The sequence below is a fragment of the Amblyomma maculatum genome, chromosome 7, assembly GCF_055883805.1.
Source record: "Amblyomma maculatum isolate TAMU_Amacu chromosome 7, ASM5588380v1, whole genome shotgun sequence".
In the NCBI taxonomy this organism is placed as follows: domain Eukaryota; kingdom Metazoa; phylum Arthropoda; class Arachnida; order Ixodida; family Ixodidae; genus Amblyomma; species Amblyomma maculatum.
The window spans coordinates 47047260-47061763 of record NC_139350.1 but is presented as its reverse complement, the minus strand read 5'-3'; positions in this window follow the sequence as shown (position 1 = coordinate 47061763).

The window sequence follows — 14504 nt, the reverse complement described above, 5'->3', positions numbered from 1 at the left end:
AGAGCTCCAGACTAATTTGACTGCCCGGGCTTTGTACTTTTCTTTGACATCTTGCAGGAAACAGAAGCATTTGCATTTCACCTGCACCAAAGTGTGACTGCCATCACTGGCATTAAACATCACGACCTTGGGGCAAGTAGCCGAACGTGCCGCTAAGATGTCGCAGCGTGTACATACATCGCAGCGTGTAAGTACATACATGCTATACACGTCAACCTTTCTAGCATTAAAGCTGTCACATGCATGGCAGATATTCATGTTCAGCTTTGGACTGACAAGTTTAAAAGTGTACTATTTGTATTTGTCTAGCATGAAAAACAAAGGAAACTAAGGAAAAACGAAAAAAAAAATGAACATATGTTGAAAAAGCACTAGTCATTAACACATAAAGCATATTCGTTCCTTTATTAATGATAAAGTGGCCTTTAACAATAGTACAAAGCCTGAACATTTAGAAAGGTGCTGTGCCAGGCAGCTATTTTACTGAAACCTGAATCATTTCACTTGTAGTAATGCGCATCCCGGCGGTGTGGGCTGGGCACTTATTTTTCGGTCCACTCCAACATGCGAAAACTGCATCATGTGCATTCCCATTTTCCGAGTTTTGAGCTTTGTAGTGCAGGCTAACAAACTGTCGAAGACTTATTTTCGTCTGATTGTTGCACAGCGCGTGTAAATAAATTACCACTGCACCTAATAAACACTGACATGCACGTGCAACATCGCCGATCATAAACGGACACACTGATGTCCGTCCGGACATCGGCGCACTCATCACAGCACTCTTCGTAGTCTCACACAGCACTCTAGTAGGACGTAATCCGTACATCACAGCATCTCACGGTAATCACAAACCACACCTCCAACAAACACGAATGACTCGATGCTTGGGTTAGAGACACGCCGGCGGCACCCAGCTTTTTCAGCGCCGCTTGTATATGTACTACGTAGAACTTGCAGCACCGAACCTCAATGCGAGCAGAAAGCGATGCGTTATGTGACGCATCTCATCACAGATGGAAGTGAGGAAACTTTGAAGAATCAAAACTACATAACTACATAACGACCGTCGTAGACGTTAATCCACATGATAACGATGACCAAATGAGCGGGATTGCGGGCCGTGGGCCTGGCCGTCAACACCGCGATTACATGCGCTTGCGCTCTGGTCGTGCTTGCCACCCTGCCGCGGTCCAACTCACGTAAACCTATCATGCCATCACGTAGTATATCACCCATTCTAGGCATTATTCTTGCCACTGTACTATTCTTTGTAATTTCACATTTCACGCATGCAGCATGTAGTACATACTTCTTGCACCTCGCACGTACACCTCATACCAACTTCGATTTGGCTACATATGGCTACCATGTTGTTGCTACAACCACATCTGGGGATCTCGGATCTGTCTGGCTTTCCCGACGGATCCCAAGGCCCATATCGGAGAAAAATGCGTTGTGTCCGTCGGAAGAACCCTACCGATCGGGTCCGTCCGCCGTACCTCTGAAAAATATTTCCCGAATCCGTCCGTCGTATCCCGAAGAAAAACGCACCGGGTCCGTCGGACGTACCTTTAAGACCATTGATCGGGTCCGTCCGACGTACTACCTTTAGCCACAGCCTTTTATTTTATTGTCTGCATATTCCCTTGAGAATAAGTCGACAGGGGCATGCAGACGGCAAACCACGCAGCGAGATCCCCAGTACGCAGATGGTACGGCATACAGCACGGGATCACCTGTCGCAACTTGAAATGTCCCTGCACCATAGAAGCACAGGGCGATCAGCAGTCACAGGAGCGGACGGGCAGGGTTAACCGCTGTTACGCGAAACCATGCTACGGCGGACCAAACCGTGGTTCCGCGGTTATCGCCAACCGAGCTTGGCGACCTCGGTTTGCGTCGTTAACTGCGAGGCGTCTGTTGACGGAGGCTACTCGATCGTCGGCGCCCGAGTGCGCGAAGAGTACGAACGGGTCTGCTTCACAATGTTATTCATTTTCCAACTTCATCACGTTTAAAGATCGATGCATAAAACAGGCGGTGTCTACTCTACCGCCCGACGTCTTCGGTTACGGCCGACAGTGCAGCGACTGCGTACTGAAGCCCCGTCCTGCCTGCAGTATCATTTGAACGGCTTGTTGCTGAACGGAACGTCAAAAAATGTGCGACCTTAGCTCTATCATGAAAGTACACGAGTTTGCAACGCTTTCAGCACGGGATGCAGCGAGCAGACTGAGCTACGTTACACTTACCGAGAGCGCGGCGCACGACGGCGCCGTGCGTAACCGTCCCTAGTCGTCGCTAGGCCTAAATTGTTTTGCTTCGAAGCCGCGGCGGTCGGCGCTTTGGAACTGATCAACGCTATCGTAAATCATCTACTTATGAAACTGCCTTATTTTTAACCTGTCCTGCCATAGTAAAAGAATGATAGGATTATGTCTGGCGCATTAATCGCAGATAGTACAAGCAGATCGCAATGCACCGGCAGCAGCTGGCTTGAGCAGAAACTTGCTTGTATCGCGGCTATCGCTCATACCACCAATTTGCTGCTGGTCAACGATCCTCAAGAGTGCATCATTATTAATATTCGGCTCAGTATTCCAGACGCCAACAAATTTATCACGCTTTATTTCGGACATCGGCGCTAGCGATCCGCGTGTCGTTCGCGCACGGTTTGCGGGAGGAGGGGCTACCACGGCGATGAGGAGGTGCTGCCATCGTGGGATGTTTGACAGCGCTGTTGACGCCGCGTCGGACGGCACTCCGGTACTCCTGAAACCACGTTATAAATTATAATATTTGTAAATGCAGCTTCGTTCCACCCCTAATAAAGCCGGTCGTGGTTCCACCGATCACCGAAGCGGTACCGTGGTATAAAGGAGCTGCTGAAGGTAGGTCAGACGCTACCTTAGCGAACGCTCCCTTTCCGAGGCCGAAAGGCCGGCTAAAGGTGTAGTTTAAAGGGAAGGCTGGTTTCTGAAACGCGATAAGGAGCCGCAAAAGTGAGAACCTCGAAAGGGAAGGTTAAGGTTGGTTCGTGAAAACGGGGTGAGAGATGGGAAAACACGCGCGGTTCTGTCGGGACCCAGCTGAGTCACAATTACCTACATGTGCAGAGCAGGGCGGTGAAATGGATTGAAGCGCGCGTCCAAGCAACTGCACCCGCCGCCGAAGCGAGAGGAGTCGACATCGAGTACGCGACGAGTACGGCTCGAGCTGCCGCCGCGGTAGCGCGATGCCGGCGGTGCAGCGGAGGTGTAGGTTTCCTTTCTCTCACTCCTACTCCCGCGCAAGCGTTTCCGTGCTGGCCTCCTGGCCTCATCCTCCTTTCCACCTCTCCTCTGGGCGCGCATGCGCAGCTCCGTAGAGGCATTGGCGCTGGCGCGATTGCTGATCGGGCTGGCGGCAGTTCGGTCGATGCTCTGTGTTTACAAGTTTTCGCCGTTTTTCGGGGTGCTTCTCGAGGATATCAACGTTCCAGCGCACGTTCAGCTTTTGATCAGGTGCGTCTGCATCACTTGCAACTTCGGGCTGACGTTTATATTTTGTCAGTGACTGAGTGTATGATATGGCTTTGCGTTGCAGAATGCCGTTGCCTGCGCGCCAACAAAGGAATTTGAATCGCGCGGTGTGATATAACGCAGCGCCGAGTTTGAAAGTTGTCGGCACGATTTCTTGAAAGTATTGATGGAACTTTTTAGCGTAAATCTGTTTTCGAATGTCGTGCGCACTGTGTTCAAGTGGCAGAACATGTGGTGAGGCGCAAGACGGAATGTTGGTTCAGCAGCTACCTCGGCGTTCAGTAATAGGCAACCTGCAATGGAGTTTGCTGAGACATGCGATCGTGCGATGCTTCGACTACTACGGATGTGAACAAGAATAAACATAAGCGCAGGGGCGGCGATAAAGACTGACACAATCACGAAGGAAACCTAAGCGTACCGCTTGCTGGGATAACCTGGGGAGAATGATGAGAGAAGGAGATAGGGGCTGCGAGAGAGTAATGAAACTGAAATTCGTTTTGTTATGGGGCCATTGGCGTACAGACGCCAAGAAGCTAAAATAAGACGATCGCCCGTGAGCAGAGGAAACCGTATAAACTTCTGATTCGGGGAGTCGTACGCTGGTTGGGGCACACTACTCAGTACGCGCTCCGCGCTGTAAAATCTGGCGTGTACTGGTATATGCGGTGCAAGATCGAGTGGCATTGTCCTTTTAAAGGAGGTAGTGCCCGAAAAGCAACAAAGCCGCGGCAGCCGCAGCATCGTATTCCAGCGGCATTTTAACGGAGGCGAAATAAAAAAAAAATGTTCGTGTATCTGTGAACCGGATTTCTAATGCGGGGTCTATTCGGAACCACAAAGCCAAAATATGTTCAAAACTTCCAATTACATATTTGAATAAGCATATTTATCTGTAAATTAGTTCTTAAGGCGCTGAAATGTCAAAGTGACGGAGTGTAGAGGCCCGTGATACTGTTGAGAATGGAACTTCGTTCTATCGTTCCGCGCCAAACATTTCTTACACCGACTGCTGAAGCTCAAGAGTTTCTTGTCCCAGACGATAGACTGTTTCATCATGAGTAGCAACAGTAAAAAATCCTAACTCTTAACGACCTCTTTTACGAAAGCTTTGCCAGCATTACCCGCCGGCTTTCCCCAAGCTTGAGGTACGGAGGTACAAAATGCATTCCAGTTGTTGTTAAGAGCTTTATTTTTCCAACGATGTAGGAGGCCCCCTACTCCCCGGCACGCACAGTTTTCGTTAATGACGCACGCTACAACCCCACAGTGCTTGCAATCGCCACGACATCCGTAACGGGTACCGCACCACGCCTCCTGTAACCTCCGCGGCACTGTCGAAAGGTGCACCGCGAAAAAAGTGTTCGTCATGATATTAAACTGTAAAGCAAAACCGCGAGGAAATTATTATGCTGCTGTAATCAAAAAGCAAGAAAAAAAAGAAGAAACGGCGATCAATCTCTTCTCAGGTTCTCTCTGCAATTTCAATGTTTGGGTATGAGGTGTGAACGCAATAGGTAAATGAAAAGCTACGTTTACAACATTTTTCATTCATTTAATCATTTCTTAATTCATCATCACATATCGAACTGATGCCCTGAGAGAATAAATTTCGTTACCAAAAAAAATGTTCCGTCTACACACGCGCAAAGCTGTGCGCGCGGGTGTTCCGTCGCGAGCGGCGCGCACTTCGCGGTGACATCGACGCCATTCACCTTATAAACATGGCCATTCTCGAACAGGCGGTGTCCTTTCGCCAGTATTGGTTTTCGGAAGTAGCTCTGAAGACATTCGATTGCCTTAAAACTGCAGAAAATAAGAGCCGAGATGCTTCCAGCCGTACAACGCGAACGCAGCCCGACCGCGCCGGCCGCCTCAGATTATTCGGCGCCGCCGTTGGCGGCGCTGAACGCTGCGCTCCACTAGCGCCGCCTGGCCACTGCAGGTTGCCTATGGCGGCGCCTCCTCTAACTGCGTCCGCATGAATACGCGCGCAATCGCGGTTGTCGGTATATATGTGGGTCGATTCTTTGAAGTCGTGGTACTGTCGCGCTCTTGAAATCGCTTATTTTTCAATTTGTAACGCGATTTTTTTATTTCTTTCAGGTGCCTCAGTATTGGAGAGACTACATCATCGGGCCGAAGTCCGCAATCTTGGAATCGAGGGATACCTGGATGCAGTCAATGCTTGGATTATGTGCCAGTATGCGTTGCCTCTGTCATTGTGGATTAAAATGTGTATACATGCACCTGCTGCGTAACTCATCCCTAGAAAATGGAACATAGCTGCCCTCTCCCTTCAGGTGTCCGGAGAGGTAAACACACGCTGGTACTTACTTGACGAGACCAATATTCCATAGGGCCTACAAAACCAATAGGAAGCCTACTGGTTTTGTAGGTCGATCAGATTATTGACAGCAATGGGTGTACTAGCATTACAGATCTGTTTTATCAGATGCCACAGGACCGATAAAACTATAACCTATATCACCAGTAAACAATCGACCTATAAAACCAATACTCCAGCAGACCTGTAAAACCAATAGGCTAGGATACACATACGACCAATACTCTGGCAGACATATAAAGCCAATATCAATAATCTGATAGGCTATTAGTTTTCTATTCGATTTTTTTGCTAGGGAATTCCTCGCCCTGGAGCTCCGCAGCCACCGAATTCCTACCTCAATGACTGACTCCAGCACTAACACCATCGGCCCCGCTACCTCGGCCCTTTCTATTCCATGCTCCGGGGTGCTTCGCCAGCTGGACCCGCCGGTCTTCAGCGGTACCGACAATCAGGACGTGGAGGACTGACTTTTGTCGTATGAATGCGTAAGCACCCACAATAAGTGGGATGACATCTTGAAGCTCAACAACGTGATATTCTACCTCACACAAGTCGCAAAGTTGTGGTTCACAATTCACGAGGCTGACATTCCAACTTGGGCCTCATTCAAATCTCGCTTTGTGGATGTCTTCGGTCGCCCTGCGGTCCGCAAGCTTCGCACCGAACACCGTTTGCGCGAGCGGGTGCAGCAGACAGGCGAAACCTTCACAAGCTACATCGAAGACATTTTAGATTTGTGCCATCGTGTAAATGCATCGATGACAGTAGCTCAAAAGATTCGCCACATCATGATGGGCATCCATGAAGGCATATTAAACATTCTTATGGCCAAAGAGCCCCGCACTGTAAGTGATGTTGTCATGATGTGTCAAAGCTACGACGAACTTCGTCGCCAACGCATCGTCCGTCGACAACCTGATGGCACTGTCAGCTCCGCACTTATCAAAGACTTCGTACGGGAAGAAGTTGCCCGGCAATTATCATTAATTTCAAACGTTCCGCAACCCAGCTCACACCTCGCTTCGAACATACGCCAGGTTATTCAAGAACAAGTTGCCGAAGCACTTCCGTCCCCTCGACAACCACCTCTTCATGCCGCTCCACTCACAGCAACGCTCATTCATGCCGATGCTGTCCCGACGCCCGGACCCAGTGCACTGTCTTATGCTGAGGTTGCCGCAAGACCACCCCCTCCAACACCTTTTCCATCGTATGGTTCGCCTCAGCGGGTATTTTTCACTCAGCGTCGTGCGCCACCTCTACGCCCTTGGCGCACATCCGACAATCGGCCGATTTGCTTTGCATGTGGTCTCCCTGGCCATGTTGCACGCCTGTGCCGCCGTCGCCCGGCACCGTATGCTTTCGATCAGAGCCCAGTCAACTACACGAGCCGTCGTCCCCTCTCCGTGCGCCCCCTCAGCCCTCGTCCCATTTTGACCACTTCTCGCATGACAACCGCTCAACCTCTCCGCGCCGTCGCTCTCCGTCACTGATGCGCCGCCGTTCTACCTTGCCAATGCCAGAAAACCACTAGACGCAGTTCAGCAGGCAAGAACTGCGCTTTCGTCAAACAGTGAAAGTCCTGCTTTGCCACCGAACAATTTAATCGAAGTTACCATTGAAAATGTTTGTACTCTTGCGCTTGTAGATACTGGTGCTGTTGTGTCGGTTATTGACGTTAGACTGTGCCGCTTGTTACGAAAAGTTGTTCTGCCGTATTCTGGGGTTTCTTTGCGCACCGCCACTGCTGAGCACATTGAACCGCTCGGTACCTGCACGGCTCGAGTCACCATTCAGGATGTTCTCTACGTCATCAGTTTTATCGTTCTTTGTGACTGCTCTCATGACATTATTTTAGGGTGGGACTTCTTGTGTCACAATCGCGCCATAATTTATTACGCTCGTGCTGAAGTAGAGCTTTCTCCGCTGTGCACCGCACCGACCACCGTTAACGTTTTTGGGGAAGTCAAATGCCATGTTGCGGATGCTACTGATATCCCGCCTTCATCTGCTGCGATGGTGCCTATAAACTGTGCCTCTCTTCATGACTGTACAGTGCTCTTCCACCCCATCTTCCCTTTTCGTCTCACGACGCTGTCTTCCCCTACCCTTCGCCGTCCTTAGTGTACGAAGCGGCCGCACCGAACTAGCCATTACTAATGATTCGTTCTATCCACTCACGTTACAATGTGGCGAGTGCATTGGGCATGCCGACCCTGTTCGATCAGAAAATTTTGTTACCGTCCCGTCGCTTCTCTCCGCCTGTGCAGACACAATCTCCGACAGCATAAGTGCCCTTAGCCCACCTCGTTCCTCGTCTCCTTCATCGCCTCTTGCTGCCTTTGACAAAGCCATCGACAGTGCTCTCACTCCAGATCAACGCGCCGAGCTCTTTGACTTGCTGAACCGATTCCGAACTTCCTTTGACATCCAGCAGCCATCTTTGGGTCGGACATCAACTGTTGCCCACCACATCTATACTGGTACGCACGCCCCGTTACGCCAACGTCCTTATCGTGTATCAGCCTCAGAGTGCCGCATTATTGATGAGCAAGTCGATGAGATGCTCCGTAGAGGTGTTATTCAGCCTTCCAGTAGCCCTTGGGCGTCCCCGGTTGTTTTAGTCAAGAAGAAAGACGGGTCTATTAGATTCTGTGTGGACTACTGCCGATTTAATGCGATCACAAGAAAGGACGTCTATTCGCTGCCACACATAGACGACGCGCTGGACACTTTGCATGGAGCGGAATTTTTCTCTTCAATCGATGTATGATCTGGCTATTGGCAAGTTCCAATGTCTGAAGACGATCGCCCCAAGACAGCTTTTGTCACTCCCGAAGGGGTCTATGAGTTCAACGTCATGCCGTTTGGCCTGTGTAACGCGCCCGCCAACTTTGAACGCATGATGAACAATATTCTCCGCGGTTTGAAGTGGCACACATGCCTCTGCTACTTGGATGGCATCGTCGTATTTTCACCCGACTTCGCGACCCACCTAACTCGCCTTGAAACTGTCTTGCGATGTCTTAGCGACGCTGGTCTGCAGCTCAATCTGAAAAAGTGCCATTTCGTCGCTCGCCAACTTACTTTTTTTGGGGCATTCAGTGTTCAAGGATGGCATCCTTCTTGATCCATCTAAACTCCGTGCTGTCGCCGAGTTCCCGAAGCAAACATTAAGTAACTACGCAGCTTTATAGGCTTATGAGCCTATTTTAGGCGTTTCGTTTGGAACTTTGCGACCATCATTGCTCCTCTGACGCGCCTTCTCAGCGCCCACAAAGATCTTTCTGCCTGGTCGCCGGCTTGCGATACTGCTTTCACGAAATTTTGCACGATACTTACTTCCCCCCCCGTATTGCGACATTCTGATCCGGCTGCTCCTACCGAAGTGCACACCGATGCCAGCGACGCCGGCCTCCGCGCTGTTCTTGCCCAACAAAGACCTGGTGTTGATGAATACGTTGTGGCGTACGCAAGTCGAATGCTGACCAAGGCCGAGACCAACTACTCGGTGACAGAAAAGGAATGCTTGGCAATTGTTTGGGCGCTTCAGAAATTTCAGCCATACTTGTATGGGCGCGCATTTGATGTTGTTACGGACCACCACACTTTATGTTGGTTGTCTTCACTAAAAGACCCCACCGGCCGTCTCGCCCGCTGGTCGCTTAGACTACAAGAGTATGATATCCGCGTCATCTATCGTACAGGGCGTAAGCACTCCGACGCAGACGCTTTATCTCGCTCGCTTGTGTCCCCTGACGCTCCGTTGTCTCCTGCCTCCAACTCTGCCTTGTCTTCCTTGTCCATCGACGACATGCCATCAGAACAGCGCAAGGATCCGTGGCTTACATCACTAATTGATGTTCTTACGAACTCATAACTTTCACCGGCTCCTCGCGCCCTTCGTCGTCAAGCGCAGTATTTCGCTCTTCGTGACCGTCTTCTCTATCGACGCACTATATGCCAGACGGCTGTAAGTGGCTGCTCGTCGTACCTCGCCATCTCCGAAGTGATATCTGCGCATCTTACCATAACGATCTGCATTGTGGCCATGTGGGTGTATTTAAGACTTATGAACGGTTGCGACAGCGCTTTTACTGGTGCGGTATGTATACCTTCGTCGCGTTTGTGCATCGATTGCCAAAGTCGCAAGCCGCCTCCTCTCCATCAGCTGGCTCCACTACAGCACCTTCCGTGCCCATACCGACCATTCGATCGTGTTGGCATCGATTTGTATGGACCTCTGCCGTACACACCTGCAGGAAATCGTTGGATAATCGTGGCAGTCGATCACCTCATTCGCTATGCGGAGACAGCAGCACTTCAGGATGCCACCGGACCCACTATCGTGTCTTTTCTTCTTCATAATTTCATTCTGCGGCACAGGGCCCCCCGTGAACTTCTAAGTGATCGAGGCAAATCTTTCCTATCCGAGGTTGTCAAAGCGCTCCTACGCGAATGTCAAACCATCCACCGGACAGCCAGCGCGTACCACCCTCAAACCAACGGACTGACAGAGCACTTCAATCACACACTAGGTGACATGATGTCTAAGTACATCGCCTCCGATCACTCCGATTGGTACAAGATTCTCCCATTTATAACCTACGCCTACAACACCACCGTTCAAGCAACTACCGGATTCTCGCCATTTTTTTCTGCTGTACGGGCGTGAACCTTCGTCTCCACTCGACACCATCCTTCCCTACCGTCCTGATATCTCAGAGTATACATCGCTTTCAGCAACTGCCAGGCACGCTGAAGAATGTCGCAAACTGGCTCGCTCACTCACTTTGGATGAGCAAGCCCAAAAACAAGCACACAGTAACAGCAGCCACTCTGTCCACCAATTTTCTCCCGGTGCTCACGTGTGGCTCTGGGTCCCATCGGCACCACCCGGTCTGACCAGCAAGTTTATTTCCAAGTACCACGGACCCTACCTAGTGCTCCAACAGACTTCTTCCATCAATTTACCTAGTTGAACCGCTAGCCGCTTCCACCGACCTTCGTCGCCGTGGCTGTTCACGTCGACCGTTTGAAGCCTTACTACGATCCCGCATTCCTTTCGACTCCTTGAGTCGCCAGGATGGCTACTCTTTTCTGCGGGGGCGAGATTGTAAAGAAGTTCCGATTAGGTGGGGAGATTGAAGAGGAAGAGGAAGTGATTTTGCGGACCAGCTCACTGCAAGCTAGGCCACCCCCACTCCGGTCCTGCTCGCTACCAGTGCCTGGATCCCCACTTAACAGTACTTCTGGATTCCTAATCATTGCATAAGAAAAAAAGTATCAAATATGTGATATAGAATAGAAAAAAATGAAGTTTGTTTTCAAAGTGCTCAGATTTTAACAAAAATGTCATAAAGAACCCGCATTTGGCTTTATCCTGCACAATAAACTACCTGGAAGTTATCTAAGTACAAACAATTAGTAAATCTTCAGAATTTTTGAAATGATAGTTTTCCTAAGCTTGCACACTTAATTACTCATAATGACAGCCATAACATTTTTTCTATTTGCAGGGATGCAATAGCTGAAGTAAGATTTGTAGCAATTTTTGGAGCAGAAACATCTTTGAGCATAGAACCGAGGAGGCTAAGTTTTCAAACTTCAGTGACTGCATACAAATGGAAAAAGCTAGAGAATATGCATTTCTTCTTTTTTTCATGTAGTGCGGTTTGACAATTTTGATCAGGGGATCTTATCTTGCTTGTGAGACTCGTAAGACAATGTTTTACTGTCTGTGAAACTTGTGCCGTGCGTGGGAAGCTCCAGAGGAACCAGTCACTGCGATCAGCCTGTGCCCAAAAGCGAGTGCAGTACAGAAACAAAACAAGATGTTAATTTAGAAGCAAACACACAAAAAAAATAAGAAAAAAAGCTACCGAAAAGTAAATTCCGAAAGCAGATAAGAAAGCAAATCTTAAAGAAAACTGACCAGCGAACGCATCTTCGTCCTGTGATTTATCCTTTCTGGGGGCTGGCAGTGACTTTGTGGTTTTGACTCGATATTTCGATTAAGGGAAGGAAGGCGATGATATGGGATATTACGATATATATCTCGAGCACAGAGCAGACTATCTTCCAGCATCCGTAAATGTTAGTTTTGGCACTCTTGGGCCCTACTGAAACGTATAATACATGGAATTCAAAATCTAAGGCTGCTGCGTTTCCTGACCTGCTTCCCATGCAACACCTCAAGCTGCATCAGCACAAGCACAGCGACCATACCTGAAGCACCTCCTACACTATTTGATGATGGAAAAGGGAGTCTACCAGCAGGACAGCATAAAAACAATTCTGCCGTGCATGAATAGCCCAGCAAAATACCAAAACTTTCCCAGAGCGTCACAAAAGACTGCAGATACATCCATTAAAAGCATGCAGTGGTTAAAACACAGTGTTGAAGTATTGCCCCAAAATCACAAATACTACCACGGCCCTTTTCACAGTGCGATGCAGTAGCAGTGGTGCCTTGTTACAAACGGCCCCTTTGTAATTGTGGATACTTTATCGCACGGACTGTGACCCATGAGATGAAGCATCCTCGAACCACAACGGTTCAGCATACTCAGACAAGCGGAGGAAGCACGTGGATGCAAGAGAGAATATGAGTAGACGTTAAAAGCGGAGTGACGGCATCTCAAAATAAACCGAAAAGGCCAGTGACGCACACTGCAGTGTCTGAAACGTTGTGACTGCCCATATCACAGCTGCAGAAAGTTGTCCCTGTGTAGAGGCAAATATTTGTGGCTAGTCGGGGCATTTTGACGCAGCGTAGTGCAAATTTAACAAGGTGAAGAAACATAAAATATATTCCAATAAGAGAAAAAACAAGCCATCCCTGGAAATTTTGCCAACGTTGGTCCGACAGCTCAAAATTTAGGTGTCCCTTTTGCCCGCATCCCCCCTTAAATTGAGATTAACCGACTGTTACAAGTGGATGCGATACCATGAGCTGATATAGCCACAACTGCCCTTGCAGAGGGAGATGGAGAGCACTCAGCAAGCCTTGGCAAAACTCGCTTTCCCCTACATTCTCTTGTATGTCGAGTAGTGAGGTGCTGTCGATAGCCACTGCTCTGTAGTCGTAACTGGAGGCAGTACAGATGTAGCTGTTTCAACAAATTTCATGCCATTCATTTCAGCATAACTTAGTGCTGTCCGGTGAGCAGATTTGTTCAAACTCCGTTTGCTGGATGTTCTCTCGAGACTGAGGATTGCATAAAATAAGAATGTGCCTGGCTTACATAGAATCCTTCATGCTACCCTTGACACCCAGTTTTCTCCGATCCCTCACCCTGCTGAAGAGGTTGAATGCCGGTGTTAAGGCTTCTGTGGCACACATCTAAACCCCCTCCCTCCTGTAGCATGGCGATTCCATTAGATTTTTCTCATTGAAAAAGGTTTCCTTGGGAGATGTTGCCAGTCATTTCCTTGCTGTAGTGATAGTTATGTAGCCTATGTGGCAAGCCAAAGATGTATAGGAAGGGGCGCCTAATATAGTAGGGGCATGCGACGTGGTTGGGAGGTGAAGCCAGACCAAATGTTTTTTGAGGAGCTCATTTTCTGCATCACTTTGTGCTGCATGGCTAACCTTGTACTGAAACGTTTCGCTAAACTTTTTATACCCACCCAAGCTGTTATAATCTGTCAGTAGCATAAAATCGGCAGAAAGCTGGCTTTTCTTTTTTACCTTCCCATGCATATTTTCTTTCATTGCTTGAATGTTAGGTGCAGGGGACCATAAGTCCTTCCACACTTCCTTTGTAAGGATAAGTTTGGTTGCTTTCGAGGCCGTTTCTGCTCTTTGTGCGAGTGGTGAGATGAATAAACTGAAAGAATGCAGAACGTTGCACATGTCTGGTGTAGTTTTTATTAAATGAAAACAGCCAATGGCTGCCACAGGAAAACCACATGTGACAGTAACTACGAGGATGAGGTGCCATTTGCACTGCTGTCACGCTTGTCTAGATTGGATGCTTCTTCACAGGTTTCCCCCTGCTTGTCAGTGGAGACCTTTGGCTTTGCCAGAAAGTCGGCAATTCCCTTCTGCCACAATGGGGTGGGGCTTGGACAGTAAGGGTTCCCACGGTTGGCTCTGACTGGAGTTGGAAAACAGCCAACTGTGCTCTGGATATTTGCTGTTAAAGGTTTGGCTTCCAAAGCTACCAACCGTGTGGTGTAACACCACACAGTTGGTGTTACACCAATGATATGTTAATTACTTAGGGCATGTTGGTCCTCAAAGTCCGAGCTGGACAGGGCAACCTCCTGAGCTGGCTTACCACCATAGTTAGGCTTTCAGTTGGCCAGATCTCTGCCCGGCCAACCAAACAATTATAGCAAAGGTGTGGCCTCTGCCTGCATTGCATGCGTCTGCGATTATAACAAATGATCACATCTGGCTTTTGCATCCTACAAGCAGTATTTCTTATAGAACTTTTCTTTGCGTGTGATGCCACAATGTGGTTTAGTAGCTCAGACATTTGGCTATAGAGCCCTAAGGTCCAGAGATCTAATCCCAGCCACATCACAGTGGTTCGTGGATGCCCGCATCAAATTAGACATACCAAAATACTATTACAGCAGTTTTCAAAACATCTATGCAAAGTGCATGTAGTTTGCACTTA